The following is a 19,013-nucleotide window of genomic DNA, read 5'->3' as shown; positions in this document are numbered from 1 at the left end:
CCTGATATGGTAACATACATATTGTGTATTGAACTGCAGAAACAACTTGGTTAATACCTGCGCAGTTCCTCATTTGTTGTTAATTATTTCATTTTCTAGGCTTATTAAAAACTGTTTCTGTTGAATAATAAGGCAACATTTTGATTACAATTTCCATTACATCAACGCACAGCAAAACACAGTAAAAACAGTATGGTGATGAATGGCTAAATCCCTCAGTGCTAACTCGAGTAGAAACTTTCTGTTGGAAATAATATGAATAATTTCAGTATAATAAATAAGTACATTAATGCTCAGCAAATTTTGTGTCAACTTTAAAACAGAATGACCCAGCTACCACTGAAGTGGAGAGAAAGCTTTCCTTTGGCTTGGATGGAAGACAACCTGGTCCTGAAAAACACCCTGACACCCCAGCAACATCTCTAAAAAACATCAGATTTGGAATTCTGTGTATGTACCATAGCGCTGACACCACATATATTTCTGACAGTACAGAGTATGAGTTTTAGGAATGACGGATGAACTGCACCACTGAGGGAAGTTATGCAGCCTCATTTCCAACATGTTCAGAGAGATGTTCAATTGACCTAAAACCGAGGTATGCTGCAAAGAAAGAAGGTAAAATCTAAACCATTTTCCTCTAGTGCAGACGCTCATTTGCAAAGATTTGCTGTTGAAGCCATGATTGAATGTTACGCTGGTATTATGTTGAATTGAACTAATGTTTGAATGACATAGAATGTCATTAAAAGAACAATCCAAGAAAAGCAAACATTCAAACATAACAAGTTTAAAATATTAAACTATAATAACTTATCACAAAAGGACTTACCAATCTATCAGTAATATTTTAACGCCAGTTTTCTTAACAGCAATTGGAGCCTGGGGAAAGAGGAAGCAAAGAGATTTGTCTCAGTTGCTTTATACAGCAAGGTAGGAGTCAGAGGAATCAGATGCCTCAGGTCAGTGCCGTCACCTCCAGCACAACAGTGCAGCTTCCAGAGTCCTCTGTGATGACAGATTTGTACCAGAAGGGCATCTGAGAGCAAGCATTAGTGCAGACACTCATTTTAGCAGCCTTATCTTTTCTATAGGTGAGTTTAACATAAGTAAGCTATACATAATCTACTATGAAACTACACTAAACTACGTCAGATTTCCTAAATTTCTGTGAGATATTGTAACGATAGTTGATGAATTTCCTATAATCACAGGACATGGTGGGGCAAGTCAGGTATCTTGATTCAAGTTCTACTCTTTGGCAAGTCCTTACTGTATGTAATTCCTGTTTTTATTTATCAGGCAAATTCAACAGAAATACAGTAAACACAGTTAAACTCTTTCAGCCTTGTTCAGTACCAAAGTGTTCAACAGGGCTATCATGAACATAAAGACCACTTGAATTTGTCCCTCAGTGCCATACACTGAAACTCGGTGGTATGTAAAGAGATAGGCCCATCGACACATCCATGCATCCATGCACAAATATAAACATCAATTTATATTTATATATGTATGCATCCATTTATATATGGATAGATAGTGGTTTACATATTTACATAAATACCTATTAGCCAATATAAAGTGTTTATCTTAAAAAAAGTCCCCAAAATGTAACTTTTTACTTTAAGCTTACTTTAAGCATCTGAAAATATATGAGAAACAGACCATCTGAGTAGGAATATTGCAGCATATTTTAGAATTTTAAAGTCAGAAATCAATTACAAAAAAAGTAAATCAACTCAGGGGTTAAAGAATGAGTCATTAAACTGATACAAAAATTGATAAAAAAAATACAGCTGACTTTAACAATTGAAGACCCAAGTCCTCTTTCTAGGGAAAAAACAATATTTAAATTGCAGGTTTTTTAGAAAAAAAAATTTACTGTAGATAGAAGTGTGCCGTAAATGAGGAGCCAGGATATTTTAATGATTATCACACTGTATGCAGTGATCATAAAACATGAAAACTATATGTTTAGCTCCCCTCTGAAAGGTGGCGTATTTGGTCACCATGAAATTCTGACCGAAAAATAGTAAGTGCTTATAGTAACAAAGTGAGGTATTCCTGGCTTATAAGATATGTGCAAAGCTTCTGGGTCTAATCTCTCATTCCTGTCTCTATAGGCATCACCCAGCTCTCCACAAAGCTGTTCAGAGTCTGCTAATTCTATTCATTGGAAAATGAATTATAACAATAATAAAAATAAGATTCCAAGAAGTTGGTAGGCACTAGTGCATTAGTAATGCACAGCCATCCCAGAGAGAATCAAGCTGTTTCTGTTTTCTCAGAAGATCTTCCATTAAAGAACCAACCAGCTTAAGCAAAACTGATGTGTCAGATAAGAAAACACAGCTAAACTGAACAAGGCTTTAGGCTGCTCTGAAATATTTAAATTAACTGGAACAAAATTAATGAGGCCAGTGAAAATTCTAAATGTTATCAGACTAAAATGTCAATTATTTGTAAATGCAACAGTCAAATAAGCTTCTTCAAACCCATTATTTCAGAGTATAAAGGCTGTTAAATGAGAAGATTAAACGTTCTATATACGGAGGGGGGGTGGGGGTGGTGTGTGTGTTAAGCAACTGTCACTAAAATCATTATAATACTTTAAACAGTGACAACAGTAAAAAATGGCACTCCACACAATGTAATCTCCGCTCTGTTTTCTTTTAATTCTACTCACTGCATCAGGCTGTACTCTGTGTAGAGAGGCTTAATACGTTATCTGAAGAAATCCCACTCAGTCTCCTTCACAAGCAGATAATGACAGGAAATATCCCTAACAGCATTAGTCATTCACAAACACTGGTAAGTACTATGGGATTTTATTCCAACATCAATTTATGCTTCTGTGGTTCAGAACTTTAATGAATTAGATTGCATTTCTAGTAGAAGGCTCTATGGGATAAGAATGTCAAATAAATATCTACTTAAACCGTATGTTTTCAAGCTCTTTCATTCCTTCAAACAAGCTGATCACATCACAAAAACAGACAGATAAACATAACAAATTAATGTAAATAATAAGTTTTTCCTGGCTACTTACCAACCTAAGAGCTAAACATTGATTAATTATTACTAGTGATGGCTCGTTTTAGTCAGGATCAGAGACACTAAATTTAAGGACAACATCAGTCTGAGGTTTTTATGTTGCTCTTTGGTTTATTCCTACCATCCATTATGTTTTGATTTCAAATCTGAAGCTGCATCTGTTTACGAGATGGTTGTGGATGCATATTGTTATTAGTCTGAATTTCTCTGCAACTCACACCAAGCAATTCTCTCCATTTTCACCCCCACTACATAGCTCTTTACAAAGGAAACCACTACTTATTTTCAGCATGGCTAACCGCACACTGAAACTAATGGGGTAGGAGTGACATGAAACAGAGGAGAGAACCATCTGATGCAACACAACAGCTTTGAATGGAGGCATGAAAGGCAGAAAGAGAGAACTTACGCAAAAATTAAGAAAAGTAAATAGTATTGATGGACAGCTGGTTTATGTTGCGGAATATTTCCCAAAAGGCAGCTGTCCAGCCATGTGGAATTTCTGAAAGCAAGGCAGAAAAATGCAATACAAGCTTTTATGGAACAGTCTTGTTTCCTAAGAAGTGGCCTCAATGTCCAAACAGTGTTTTCTGCCTCTGGCTCTTTTGATCTATTATGAACTTAATTAGGGCTAAGATATAGAAATTCTTTTGACTGGGAGAATTAGCTCCTGCTGTCTGATCATGAAGTGCCTGTGTGTAGGTGAGAATCCAGTAAGCCCACGGGAAGGGTGCTTTCTGAGGTACCTTGTGATTATTATTATAATTAAATGCAGCTCTGAGGAAAGAAGATGTGAATTCCCACCATTTTGCCTGTTCTTTGAGCTTCTGCATTGTGTCTCACATTTAGCCGTTAGTAGAAATTTTTATCCCATCTATTCACACAGACGTATTTTCCCAATATACCATAATCATTACTGAGATATTCAAGTCAATTTTTGCCACCTCTTTTACCTTCCTTTGCAAAGGTAAATGTCGGTATTTCACCAAGAATGATGAAAACCATGCTCTTCCCATAAATTTACAATTACTAACATAGTCTCTGTTAAAGCCAAACAAGATTTAGGACTGAGTTATATGTTAATGACACACAAGCAGCTTAGGTAAATAGATACAGGCACATAAAAAATGTGTTATGAGGAATGCCCAAATAGAGGAAGTTGCACTTGACCCATCACAGTGATGAGGAAGCAGCCAGCTGGCTGGAGTGAGCACACTTGAGATTAATAAATCACAAAGAAGGACATTATGGGGGAGTCTACCATGTCCAAGGGAGTCTTTTGAAAAGGCAGGTGTACAACACCAACCCCAAATGGTGCATCAGAGTCATGCAACAATACTAGTTCTGCTTCAAAATCTATATCGTTGTATTAGCAGCATCACAGATTAAGTTAATTAGCCACCTGTAAGAAACATTTAAACTGAGAAATTTGGGATTTTACAGTTAGAATATGCTATATTTCAGGTTGCCTGTGCAGCCTTGTATCAGTCTCCTTGTGTACACATATTACAAAAGTCCTTACTTACACTCTCTGAGCCTCATTCGGTTCACAGAGCAAGCAACAAGGTTAAGGAAATAAATTACTTTCGTACCAACAGGTTTTTTCCTGCATAAACTGATTATCGATGTTTTCAGATCCAGCACGTTGCTATGCAGACATAAGAACACATGATCTGTTCATTTGATTATGCCAAAATTCTAAGAAATTTTGGTGATGGTGGGAAAGCTCTAAGTAGTCATTCACTTCTTAAACTATGTAATCCAGATACTATCCACTTGTGATTGGAAGACCACAGGGCTGGGATTCATTTCACCTGCCTTAAACAACATAAAACTTTAGGCTCTTAGTCCAAACCAGACTTCTAATTTCTTTCTATAAGCAATGGAGAGAGACAACTATTTCCAGATTCATTCAGTCCTAAAATAGACAACTAAGATTAATGGAGGGCTGTCTGAACAATCCTGTCTCACTTAACTGACCTCATGACTGGCTTGGACAAGACCCCTAACATTTATATGGTTAATAAGACATGATTGATTCTACCTCAAAATGCACAAATCTCACTTTCCTTCCATGTTCTACCATGTGTCCGTAAGGCAGCGTTAAGTGTCCCGATGAAAATAAATTGTAGGCATTTTCATAAGGATAGTGCAATAGATGTGCTCATAAAACCGTGCAGGAAAAGTGAGGAAGTCCTGGTCCGTTTGTCAGCAAGGGACGTGGCTATTCCACTATAACTGTTATTTGGTGTTAGAATTAAGACTGAATAATCATCTCCGCTGAACAGAATATGCAATTATCACTAATCAGACAGTCAATGATCCTGATGTAAGCCTATTGTAGGCTCCCACTGGTGTAGAAGAACACATATGTAAAACTAAAATGCAAATGTATCAATGTATAATAAGTAAAAGGAGGGTTTCTGCATATTACTTCTAATATACATAAGTAATTAGCAGCCCATTACTAGCTAATTAGGAATAATGATAAACTGTTTAACAAAAACAAATCTCAGATTTCAGAGGGGGGAAAAAATGTGTCTGGCTGTGAATTTTGCTAAAACCTCAGTCGGTTCCCAAAGATGCAGGTCAAAAAGCTCTTTCAGATTAAATCAGGCTGCTCATGCGTAACCTCAGTGCCAGGGTGCTGAGCTGTTTCATAGGGCGCTGGAGCTGGCAGCTGCGGCTGTGCCACCGCCCGGCAGCCCTCCGGAGAGGCCAGTACAGCTATAGGGACAGGCTTCCATCATTGTGCCACATCCAAGAAGGTAATACATATACCTTCAGTATCACTGTTTTGACAAAACTGAGCCTGGGTAAAACAAAAACTATTTCTTGGATGCCTGAGATCCGTATACTGACAATAACCAAACTGGCTTTAAGTGTCCATTTGTAAGTAATATAGTGTGGGGGTGCATCTGACCAAAGCCAGATATGGCACTGAATGTATCATGTGGCATACACAGTGGGGTTTTTTCAATCTTTTGAAGCATATTGCAAGTTTTGATGTGATCAATTTAATCATCAGCAGGCCTTGTTCTTCAAATCAAAGTATTGGCCTAGAAACACCCAAGCCAGAAAGGTGTAAAAGAAGGAAATTATATAAAGTATGCTATTTGCATTTACTAATACAGGAGTAATATATTTTAAACAGAGGAGTTTTGAAGACGACGGCAAAAATGAGGAAATGCAAAATGAAAATCAGCTGTCCACAGGGGGTATAATAAAATATGTGATTTGATGCAAGAAATTACTTCTGCTTAGCACCTACAAGATCATAAGGAATGGCTTATGTAAACAAGAGATTGAAAGAAAAAAGCAAAATAACATATTCTGACATATCATTAGGGAACAGCACCTTATCAAGGCACAACACAAGAGGCTAAGAACACAGAAGTTCAGATTTTCTTAAGTCAACGTGTCACATCTAATCAAACTTCACCTGCAGATTTGCTTATGTGTTGGTATGCAAATATTTGTAGGTACATATCCCCAAGCAGAGATTCCCTCGCCCTTCTCCATTGAACCGGTGAGTGGGAAGAAATTGTCCCCCTGCCCCCAGGACTGATATCGGAGTGGCAGCAATCCCCAGCTGACATGGAGCAGATGTAACAGCCACTTCTGCAATGTGCTACGATGCATAGAGTGGGATTTATCTCACTTAGCTTTCAGTGTCCTCAGAGAAGACACCTGCATTTGGGATAATCACCTGGGCCCCCATCACCGGCACTGGAGAGAAATAGGCACTTCCAGAGCTTGACTACCTGATCCTTAAATAGATGTTTCTCACCTTGGGCTTATACATATCTGTCCCCTCTTTCATCCTGCAATCTCTCTACCATGTTTCCCAGTCTAGAAGAGCAGGTGCATCTCCTGCAAGGCAGCAGACACAAATAGTTGCAGACTGCCAAAAGCCCGCTACTGTCTTATATTTATTTATGTTTTTCCCCGAAAAAAAAAAAACCCAACTGTTTTTTTATCCTCAGAAACATTGCCACATTTCTTTTTTGAAGCCCTTAATTCCAAAATCAACTATAAACCTACAGCAGGCAATTTTATATTTTACATGACGGCCTCTTCAGCAAAAGTAACTCTCATTATCAAAAACATTTTTAAGCCCTTGAAATAGAGCTTTACATTGAATTTTCATCCTTTTGCTGGTTGTTTTATTAAATCTTTAGTTCTTTCATGCACTAAATCTGGTTTTGTGCCTTGAAGCGGTGATGTTATGTTGCCAATGGAAGTGTTGCTTACAACATTTTCCTTCCTCTTTTACAAATGTTCAAGGAGAAGATACAAATAGCTTGAAAATAAAACGTTTACTCAGCAGTAAGGCCTGGTTCATGTAGTGGCTTTTTCTTCTGAGTTAAAGTGTTTTCCAACCTGGGGATTTCTTCTGGTGGTTTCTTCCTATGGTTATATAAACTTCAAAACAAATGTATTTGCTGTTTTGATGACTTTGAGTTTTTTTAAGTTGTGTTTTGTTTTTTGTTTTTTGTTTTTTCCTTGGCTGATGTTTTGGGATATATGTCTAATTGATATTTTATGTTTTTCACACAGGCTTGCCAGTGCTGGGTGTACTATATCCTTGTTTCCAGGGGTGGGTGAACTCACTGCAGGGTCCTGAGGATCTCAAGGTTTGCCTTACTCTGTAAACCCTCATGCACTGTCTCTGGAGCTTGTTTATTTTATTGTAAGAAATAGAATATAATTGGTCCCTTCTGGTCTTTTCCCCACACCATGAAACATATATACCCAACATTTTCCCTTCTGTAAGAGGTTTATTTACCTTTATTGGTCTAATCATCCTCCTCTTCATTATCATCGCGGTAGTTGGAGGGTTTTGCTGAAATGTCTGTTCATAACCAGTTTACAGCCAGAAGATAAGAGAAAAATTATCACCCTGAACACTTTGCAGCCTTCTAAGAAAGAGCAGGGGAGGGATTGGAGGGAACAGAAGGCCTAAGGCATGTTTTGACTAAAGATTCAGTGTAGCACAGGAAGACGTGAGCTTGCTTTAAATAAGCTGTCTCAGGTACCAGAGCGGTCTGGCCACAAGCACCCAAAGAAGACCGTGGGCTAATTTTTGAGAAGCAAAGCAAATTAGCCCATGTGTTGCTCACTGCTTCCTTGGCTCAACTGTTTCCAGTACGTGAGCTGGGGACAGGTATCGATGCTCAGCATTGCAGCACTGTCCAAGCTTACTGACGATAGAAAATCATATATACCCCAGCACAGCACAACCTCATGCTGCATCCCACTTCCTTAGTGGCAAACATTCACAAGGAACCATCGGGCTGCAGGGATCTGAGGAACAAATGGAATTATTGTGTTAAAGAAATGTCTTTGCCCTCAGGGTTCTTTAGGGCCTGACCCTGCAGCAAGCTCCACACGGCTCCCCACCATTACAGGATCCAAGTCAAGGCAGCAAGTGCTTACAGGAGGAAAAGCATCAATGTATTGTGAATTTCTGCTAAAGGTACCTATCTACCAAACAGCTGTTTGAAGTTGAAAAAGCCAGGAGAAAGCCAGGCAGCTTTTTTTTTTAGTGTTATAGTTTTAAAAATTAAGTTTCTGGCCAGCTCCATAACCATACTCAACTGTTGTTTTCTCTCTAGCTGCTGTAATTGATAAGACCTCCCATTAACTCTGGATCTTTGGTTATTACTTCTTGATTAACGAAAACTGAGCAATAAAAATGTATTTTCTATTTCAAGGTTAAAGCCAGTTTTGTATGTTTAAAAAGTAAGCTATGGAATATGTTCAGCATCACTGATCAGCTGTCCTCTCTCAGAAAATGGCCCCTACCTTATCAATGCACAGGCATAATAATGTATCTCTTTCACACCTTGTCTTTCAAGGGAATATTTAAGCAATAAGTGACTGTCCTAAAGGATTCATAAATTTTAAGTCTGAAAGAAACCATTAAACCATGACAGCTAAATGGCACAGTTTCACACAGTAAGCTTGTATGGATCCCTATTAATTGCATTTAGCAAAATCATTATCTCAGAAAGGCATCTATTCTTGATTTAAAAACAGTGAGACGGAGAGAATTTACCACCTATCTCAACAATCTTTTTTTTTTTTTAGTGCCGTGTGGCACTCACTTGTAAATGTGTACGACTAAATTCCAGTTCCACCTTTTGCAGCATCAATTTCTATCCATCGTGTGCTTTTGTACATCTCAAGTACATTACATTGCCAAGCATGCAGAATTTTAGTGTGAAGACTGCAAGTATCTTTCCCGTCCCCAGTTTCATAAACACATTAAAAATGGGACTAAGGAAATGTTGGTGATTTTCCTTTTTAGTTCTTAAAGGTATTACTGGCTGTTGTTTTTATTTTTCCCCAGAGTGTTCAAAATTTCTTCTTTAAAATTCCATTTTTGAGAAAAGGAAAGGTGCTGATAGCAGAGGTTCCTATACCAAAGCCACACAGGGGAGAATCCTTATGAGACTCCTGAAGCATTATGAGCAGAACCAGCGGGATGCCTTATCGCTCTGGACTGTCTTCCATACCCTCCACTTCAGTTTGGTTTAGGTAGACAAGACAAAACTGAGATGTGTTATCTACATTTTGGAAGAAGGGACAATGAGGGAATTAAGCAAATCACATACTTCACACTGAAGCAGAGAAAGTAACTTTTGTTGTTGTTGTTATTATTATTATTATTATTCTCCTGCCTGATTGCTGTAGCATTTGAGCACTTTACAATCTGTGGATACGAGTATGTAACTACTCAGTTCATGTGCTTGGTGGAGATGTACAATTGCCCTCATTTTTACAGTGAAAGAGAAGAGAGAGAGCGCAAAAGCAAGCGAGTGAAAGTCAGGACCAGTTGTCTGAACAAGAAGCTACTTCATGAGATACAAATTTACTGCAAGTTTCTATAGTGACCTTAAAAAAGAACATGTTGCTGAGCTGCTCCAGGGCATTAGCTATTACTGTATGTAACACACCTCACAAGCCTGGAACAAATCTCTTTTTCATTTGCTTTGCATTACACCCACTGTTAAAAACTGGCAGTAGTATTACAAATATTTTTTTAGTTTCTTCATTTGTAGCTAAATTCATAAATCTCAGAAACCATAAATGTATCTCAAGGTCAGAGTTACTACAATAACCCATTCATTTTGTTTTCCTTTCACTAAATCCATTATCTGAACAAATCATTAGGTGACCTTTTTAGTTACAGCAATTCAATAAAACTTACATTAGATGGAGTTTCAGGAACATTAGTCTAATGTGCTTTAAAAGATCACCTTCTCTGAGCAATATAATAACTTTGTGTGAAAAGCATAAAGCATGTAATATGTAATAAAATCTGGCCTTTAATGAACCATCTAGAAAAACTGGCTTGTGTTGTAATCCAACAGAAAACCTCCTTAATTAATGGATAAGGAGCCAAGAGTAGCTGCCGAATGTTACTTTTGATTACAGATTCAGCTTGGTTTTATTTTTTAAATGTATGCTCCTGATTTATGCTGCTCAAGAAATTACAGTTTAAATGACCTTGGTTACAGGAGTAATATGCTATGAAAAGTGATACTTAGAGCTAATTAAAAGAGCTCTCTGATTACCAGTTAGTACCAATTGCACTAAGAAACTGCATAATTTTCCAAAGCGGTAGTCAAGATGGTAAATTTAATAAACTGGCTTAGTTGTTTGATGGATGCTGATTTTCTTCAATAGATACAAGACTAGAAGACACCTTGTGGCCAGGCAGATAAACAATAAACAAAACACAGGTCCAACTATCAAACAACAAATTTGTATCAGGTAAGATTACACAGGCTCACTAAAATCCATTATTACAATTAAGAATATAAGGCATTAGTTTTGATTCTCCTTGCATCTGTTACAGGAATAATCACTTAAAAGCCAGCTGGAATTATCTACAACTTGTGCTTCCAGACTGCTGTCAAGAAGGAAGCCAGTTTAACTTTCATTTCTAATCAGTCTAGAGAGGTCTGTATGCAGAAAGAGAAGCAATAATAACTTTCCACCAGACCAGCATCAGCAATCAGTCATTTCTCCTGCAGATGTATGCACAGAGGAACAGAAGCCAATTCGAGTAAAGGTCAGGACACATCGAAATATCGAACCGAGTAAATGCCTATTGCTAGTAGGGTTTATTGAGCAGACTTGCGTTCATTCAGTCTGTGGGCATTTCATTTAGCTCTGTATTTTTACAAGTACTTGTGTGCCTGTCACCTGCTGAACCAACTGGAAGCCTACAAACTTTTCAGGATTTTTTCTCTAGGTTCCTCATCCACAGAAGAAAGGTATTAATTATTTTCTTTGCCCATCACTATCTTTACCACTCATCTGAGATAGATGCTATGAAAATATGCACAAAATTATAGGATATGTTAAGGAACTGTGTTATAATTTGCAAACAAAAAAAAATTAATTGCACTATGACAAGTAATCTAATATTACAATTTGATGATAAATAGATGGCATGTAAAGAAATAGTCCAAATATGACAACTAAATAGTCAAGTTATTTTTCAGGTTACACCTTTGGTTAATAGTAAACTACACTATAAATTTAGGTATACCGTGGGTTCATACTGCTTCCAACAACAGACACACATTTTTTTGGTTCTGTGGTGAAGCCAGTCACATAATTTATGTGTCATCTTCTGACCTCACCCATAGGCAACTTCCAAAACACCAAAGAGTGCATTTAGACAACAATGTTATAACCCTTTGAATAGCCTATCAAGAACTTAACAGTAGTTTTCTGCCAAATGTTTATATACCAGATTCCTTTGAAAATCCTAAGAATGAGAAGAACTTGGGTCCTTTTAATGCATTGGCTTGATGGTCCAAATCAAAGAATCACCTAGTTAATTCTCCTACATATTTCAGTAACCAGCTGCTATTGATTAAAAAAAAAATACTAAGAATATTCTTTTTTCACTTAGAGATCTAGTTCATAATCTTTTATTGCCCTAAGAAAACTTTGATATATGGCTTCTTGGGTGCCCTTTTATGGCATTTTTTCCCTCCTAGATATTGTGCTTTTTCTTATAGTTTTTTTTGTTATTATCATGCAAATTATCAAAATACATTAAATAATCTGCTAATTTTGCCTTCCTGGTTTGTGTAATTTAAGAGTTTTAAATAATTGATTATTAAAGATTGCCTAAAATATACCGCACTGCATGTTCATAGAGATAAGTCAGTGATGTATGGTTATTCTTCTCAAATTAAAAATTACCAATTCACGTATGTAACCCAAAAAGCATTTGCTTTATCAGCTGCTTCCTATATATCTTTGTAGATCACAGACAGCCAGCAAAGATTAATTTCCTGTGTCTTATTATCTAAGCTATCTCTATTTTCCATTAATGCCTAAAATATTAATATAATTTCATCTCTATCCCTTTTAACTCATTAGAGAATTATTACCTCACAGTCAAAAGTTGTGTGGGTTATTTTTCCTCCTTGCTCCTAATAATAGCAATTTAAATTGGAAAAATAATGGTCTCCTTTAACTATTTTCTAAGTCAACCATGTTTCCTTGCTAGGAAAAAATTCCTTAAGATTATTAATTTGTGCAGACAAAAATAATGAAAACCTGCACCATTTTAATTATATTTGTTCTCCCTAGGCAACCAGGCAGTAATTGTTTGAATTACTAAGTTAAAAAGAAACGTTAAGTAACAGGAATGCCAGCATTGCCAGTGACTTCAGTGGGAGCAGTACTGAGTTCATAACTGGCTCTTTAACTGCAAAATTCACTCACAAGGCCTGCGAGCTTTTTAGATTCCACTTAAGTCTTTAAGAGTGTTTAATAGGTCTTATGCATTGTACAGGCTTTGACATGGCCTTTGACATAGGTGTTCTCCTGCTGCATCTCTGCAAGCGGGGAAACGCGCTGGGCGTTCACAGGCGCTGCGATGTGCTGCAGATTGGTGCTGGTAGTTGGCTATCAGTACAAACAGCTTTCCAGTCTTCATGTCTCTGAGACAGACGGCGATATCACATATGCTTTTGTACTCCGATATGTGGGAATTTTCAAAGTGGTTGTCACACAGCAATAACTCAGTGCTAGTTTTGCAATTCTTTATATTTATTATAATTTTTTTTCTTAATTCTAGGATCTTCTCCCATATTGTCTCAGCAAACTGATCCTGTGTCCCTCAGAAAAATAAAAAAGCCTTTTTTATTGGCATAATTGAATAATTACTAAGATACCTGAAGTGGTAATAGTGCATTTACGCTTTGTGTTAACTGGTCCACAGGACCGAGCTGCCATTTGCATCAGAAACCACAGGTGGTTTTAGGTGCAGGTCAACCATTTGGTATTTCTTTGTTGAGTTCCCTGTAGAAGCTGGTAGGAAATTCTTTACAACCAACTCTTCCGTTAGGAACTGATCATCAAAACTGACATTTTACAATTGCATTTTTATCCTTTTTGGTTTAATCTTTTTGCATCAGAGATTTTCTCTGGCTGGAATTTCTGTTAAAAAGGAAAGCCAGAGAATAACGTCCTAGTTTCCGAATAATTTAGTGGTATTGCACTAATAAGAAATGGATTTACAAAACTGTTATATTCCCTGATATAAACTTGACAAACTGGATTTCTGGTACCCTAGGCAAGTGTTGTGGACAAGAGATTACTAGGAGGTATTCTGCTCTTTTGTTTTCCCAGAATAAAAAATAATTTAGAAGGTCTTAAGTATTTCACACAGGGAATCAGGAAAAATTACATCATTTAAAAGACAAGTGAGGTAAAAAATCATATATCCACTTACAGTTCAATTGTAATAACACCATAGCTTCACTGAAATAAATCAGGATTAATACAGTATAAATCATCAATAACAGCCATCACTTTAGCAATTAACTTTAAAGGCTGTATCTTTTAAAAATATTATTGAAGGAAAAATAAAGATATTAGCTTTCAACTGCAACCAAACTCCCAGGCAGAACCATAATCTTTGTCCAATACAAACACAACCTCCTAAAAATTTCTAAAATATTTTTCCTTACACCCTATTTTTGTCTTTGGAATAAATTAGACACACACATGTTTTTGAGAATGCATTGATAATTTAAGTACTACAAATAGTTGCATATATAACAGAGATGCCAAGGAAACAAACGTTACAATCCTCAAAGAGTTTGCAATTGTTGATCCAAAATGCAAAGTGCTTGGCAACTTAAAGGATGAAGCTGTGTTTACTAATTTTCTAGCTGGGAGGTTAAATAGGAAGGAATCGGCTCCGAAACATATGCGAGCAGTCTGGCTTACCCACTTTCGTAAGTCCCCAAACAGCTGGTGTGGAGAAAACCTACTGTTGTGTGTTGCTGAGCCACTGATGGCATGAGGTAATCCCCGTGTCAGTAATGAAGTCAGTGATAGTTTTCGAAGATCTCTTTTGTAACTGTATGAAATAAAGCTCTTTGGGAAAAATCTCCGTGTGGTCTGGCCTTTTACTGGAAACAAGAATGATTAGGGTTTTTAACATATGCCATAGTGACTAACTATCCATAGAGGCTGATGGAAATTAATTTCTGAAGTCCATTTTAATAAGTGAATAGGTTTTAGAGGGGCTGAGAATATCCATTTATATGGACATCAAAGAAAGAGAAAAGCCTGGTATAATTGGCAGAGCAAAAAAGAAGCATGAAGAGACGATTGTGATGGGTATGTAAGGAAAATATATATAATTTACCACTTTGAAGGCGAGCAAGGGGAGCTGGCAGTTAATATCTATAGCTCAATCGAACATTTACAGACAAGCACATGAAAGAAACAGGAGGCACCACAGTACAGTGACGGTCATTTGGCTGATCTGGTCAGGGTCAAGCCAGTACCAAAAGACACAGGTGAGGCAGGAGGCAGGAATGTGCAGCGGAGACCCAGTCAGTCCCTCCCTGTCTAGCAGCATGGGGGGTTACTTTAGAAAAAAAAAGAGATCTTAACACACACCAGTCTAATTCATGAGGAGACCTCCACCAAGGATCAGTGCAGGGAAGGACAGACCCCAAATGTTTTGAGCCATCTGTGCTTTGTTACACAATCCTAATGAAGACCAATACAGACATGTTTTTTGCACTGAGACCAATTGCACATCTGAATCATCAGAAAAGTACTGGTGGCTTAGGGCTTTTTTGAGGTTTGGAGGTTTTGGGGGGGTTTTGTCGTTGCGATTTAAAAACAAAACCAAAAAAACAGCTACAAAATAGAAATTTCACTTCTGTGACCTCCATTCCAGACCCTCTGGCTAAAGTTATACCATCCAGATCAAAAGTGCAACTCCTGCAATTCATTTCCCACCTAAACGCTCAGTGCATTCTGTGGCACGAAGTGATGAAAACAATTTTTTATGTAACACTCCACTAGATTCAACAGCCTTATTCTTTATGCCTGCCAAATGGTATGTTCTTCCTTCTGACTTCCATCCTACTTTTCTCTCTGGCTTCTGCTTTCTACCTTCATGTCCCCACTGACAGTTTGCTGTCCATGCATGCTTTGGTTATGATAATTTCTATGTTTCAGTTCATCTTTTGGACCATTAGCTATTGACAATTAGTCAAAGATCACTGTCATTACCTCATAATAGGTATATATGACCAGCATCTGCTGGTTTTGATACCTTTCCTATCCCCTGAGGTTTTCAGAAAACAGAATTAAACAAGAAATATCAGAGACAAGAAGTTTATGGAATATTTCTCCCACTCAAGACATATTTCATAGCTTTGCTCTTCAGTTATCACTATCTAGAGTCTCACATCTTCCCATATTCACTTGCTCAAATACAAATACCAAGCTTTTTTAAGTGTCATGGCAGGACTGGCTATTTTATTACTGACAGCACAAAAGTGCTTATTTCTTAACTTATAGCAGTATTTCCACACCTGAATTTAATACCTATGGCAAAAGCCGCAACAAAGCCTTTAATTCACAACTCTGGGAATGCTCTTTGAACAAGGTGTATCTGAACTAGGTAGAATAACAGATTAATTTAAAATGGTAGGAAACTATAATGTCAAGTATTCCAGCCTTTGCTCAAAGCAGGGCTACCTTCAATGTTAGAGGGAGGTGCTCAGGGCCTTTTCCACTTCAGTTCTGAATTATTTCCACAGCTGGAGATGCACAACCTCTGTGGGCAATATTTCCTTCCTTTTTCCCTTTTTCCCTTGTTGTGATTTGTGCCTATTGTTTCTCATCCACTCACTGTGCCTCTGTCAGAGCCTGGCTCTGTTTTCTCTGACTCCCCATTAGCTATTTGAAGACAGTGATAAAACTCCCCTTTACCATATGTTTTTCAGTCTGAACAAACACAGCTCCGTCAGCCACTCCTTGTACATCATGTACTCCAGCCCTCCAGCCAACTGGACTTGCACCAGTTTGTCAATCTGTTCTGTTGGGAAGCTCCAACTTGGGCAGTACCCCAGATGCAGCCTCACAAGTACCAAACAGATAGGGATAATAATTTCCTGCAACCAGCTGGCTGTACTTTTGCTAATACAGACCACTCTGGAGTTAGCCTTCATTTACAAGAGCCCAGTGTGACTTGTATTCAGTTTGTCATCTACCAGAATCCCTGGGACCTTTTAGTAGAGCTTCTTTCTAGCCAGATGTCCCCAAGCCTGTACTGTTTTATGGGATTCACTCCATCCCAGGTACAGGACTTCACATTTGCATTTGTTAAACTTCATGAGGTTTCTGTCAGCCCATTCCTGAAGCTTGTCAAGATCCCTCTGAACAGCAGCCCTGCTCTCCAGTGTGTTAACTATTCTCCTCAAGTTGATGTTGTCCATGAGCTTGCTGAGAATGGTTTCTGTCCCATGGCCTATGTCATCAATGACAAGTGGCAGACCAATATCAACCCCCAAGGACTGCCACTTGTACTTGGCCACCAGCAAGACTTTGAAGCCATAATCACTACCCTCTATCCAACCTGCTCTTCAGCACTCGGTCACTTGCTCATCAGGACACGCAAAGTGGCTCTGAGTTGCTATAAATGCTTTTTTGATTGTCACTCTGTTGACCTTCCTTGCTTTATGTCTGGACTGCAATTTACCTGGGTCATAATTGTGACTTGTAACTGGACTTTTAAATTCCTGACACATATTTAAATGTTTATGTCTGTGAAAGGCAGGAAAAATAGAAAGTTCCATCCTACTAATTGGCTCCTGTACAAACATCACTTTGCACTTTCCTCTTTCCCACTCTCTAACGTTAATGTATTATCCCTAAGAGTTTCTGCTATTTTCTTTGCAGCTCTAGCAATGCCTTGTTTACCTGCTTCATAATGATTACCTGCTGCTTTTTTTCATCAGGATGTCTCATCTGGAACAGAGCACACATACTGCTTATTTTAATTAAGGGTAACTGAAGTACTATGCATTTTCTATTTGATCCAATCTGGTAACAATCAGCGCAACTGACTCTGCGGTTGCGTACCTGGTGCAGCGCTGCTGCAGGGCAGCACATCTGCCTCCAAAGGTGAGGCTAAAGACAGCCCCGAGACAGAGGAAGGAATGGCGTAAGTGTGAAATGAAGACTTATGGGAGTGGATAAACAAGGTCATGCTAGACCATCACACATTTTTAGAAAGCTTTACGTGAACAGCCAGGTATTAATGTTTTCATTCAAAAGATGCTGCATTACAGCTCCCAAGCTTAGTAGCAAGTAACGCTTTCATCCAAAGACACAAAGCTTTTATTTTTCCTTTTGTCTTCCATGCAGAGAGATTCAAGGTCCATTTCCTGAATTGCAATATGAAGGACACTAAATTATCAGTCAAAACGAACAGTCTGTACACTGAAACTTACATTTTGCAGGAAGGGATGTTACATGAGGTAAGAAATTTCTTTCAGTGCTCTTATATGCGTGCCCATGCAAATTTTCAATGTCCACAAAGGGCTTTACAAAGCTGCCGACTGAAAAACAGAAAATAAAATCTGCCAAATCTTCCAATCCCTGGAAGGTGAATACATCAGTGATACGAAGAAGTCAAAGGAGAGCCACAAAAAGTGATTCAGGAATTGGAAAACAGCCAATTAGAAAGTGAAATTTCAGGAGTATGTCTTACTAAGGTAGGAAGTGAATCAGTCATGGCATAGAGTTAGCGTCAAAAGAAGATATCTGATAATGGTGACAGGTCTTTCAGTCTTGCTGACAAACTGTAACTAGGGTCAATAGTTAAAAGATGCAATTTTTCTAGCAGTGAAAATTCTTAGATCGGGTTATCAGGAAAGTGTTGGCCTTGGCTTTTCCTGGAATTATTTAAGTCAGGTGAATTATGTTCCTAAAAGTGGTATAAAGATTATAGAAACTGGATTAAAACGTACAGACAGGGTAAATGACGGATGATCTCTTGGCCAAAGGTCACACCTAATCTTGAATATATGGATCATAACAGTCTTGAGCATTTGTTGCACAACATCTTCTTTTGTTCTAGCTTTCTGCAGAATAGGTCTTGCTCTTTTTCATCAGAAACAATTTCAAAACAAACAAAAAGCCATTCTTATCTGGGCTAAACTGCTAATAGTTTTTCCCTAATCTAAGATGGGATATAAAAATGTTATCTGTAGTCTGATAATTAATCAACTAAAAGGACTGGAAGTTTTTGGTCTTCCCCCCCTATTTTTTTCAGTCAGGTATCACCCCTGAGGTTTTCCCTAAAGCATAACCACATAACCATTTTGACTACGAAGGAAGGTGTCACCAAGCCATGCTGTTCATCAGCATCTGCCAGACAGGTTCCTGCTTCCAGCCAAACGGTATGTGTGTGTTCATGCAAGTACTATGTAATCTGCCCTGATCCAAATCCAGTTACTGCCAAATACCTCTAACAGTGGTGGAAACTATATCACAGAAGCAGACTAAGAATATTTGCGTTGTCCAGTGTTGCAGTGTGGCTGGAAAGACTGTAAGGTATTAAACTCTTTCAACCAACTGTGCAAAGAAGCACCAAACTGCCT

This window comes from Phalacrocorax carbo, chromosome 1 (assembly GCF_963921805.1).
Source record: "Phalacrocorax carbo chromosome 1, bPhaCar2.1, whole genome shotgun sequence".
Classification (NCBI taxonomy): Eukaryota; Metazoa; Chordata; class Aves; order Suliformes; family Phalacrocoracidae; genus Phalacrocorax; species Phalacrocorax carbo.
The sequence above is the reverse complement of the archived record's forward strand: the minus strand, read 5'-3'. Positions refer to the sequence as shown.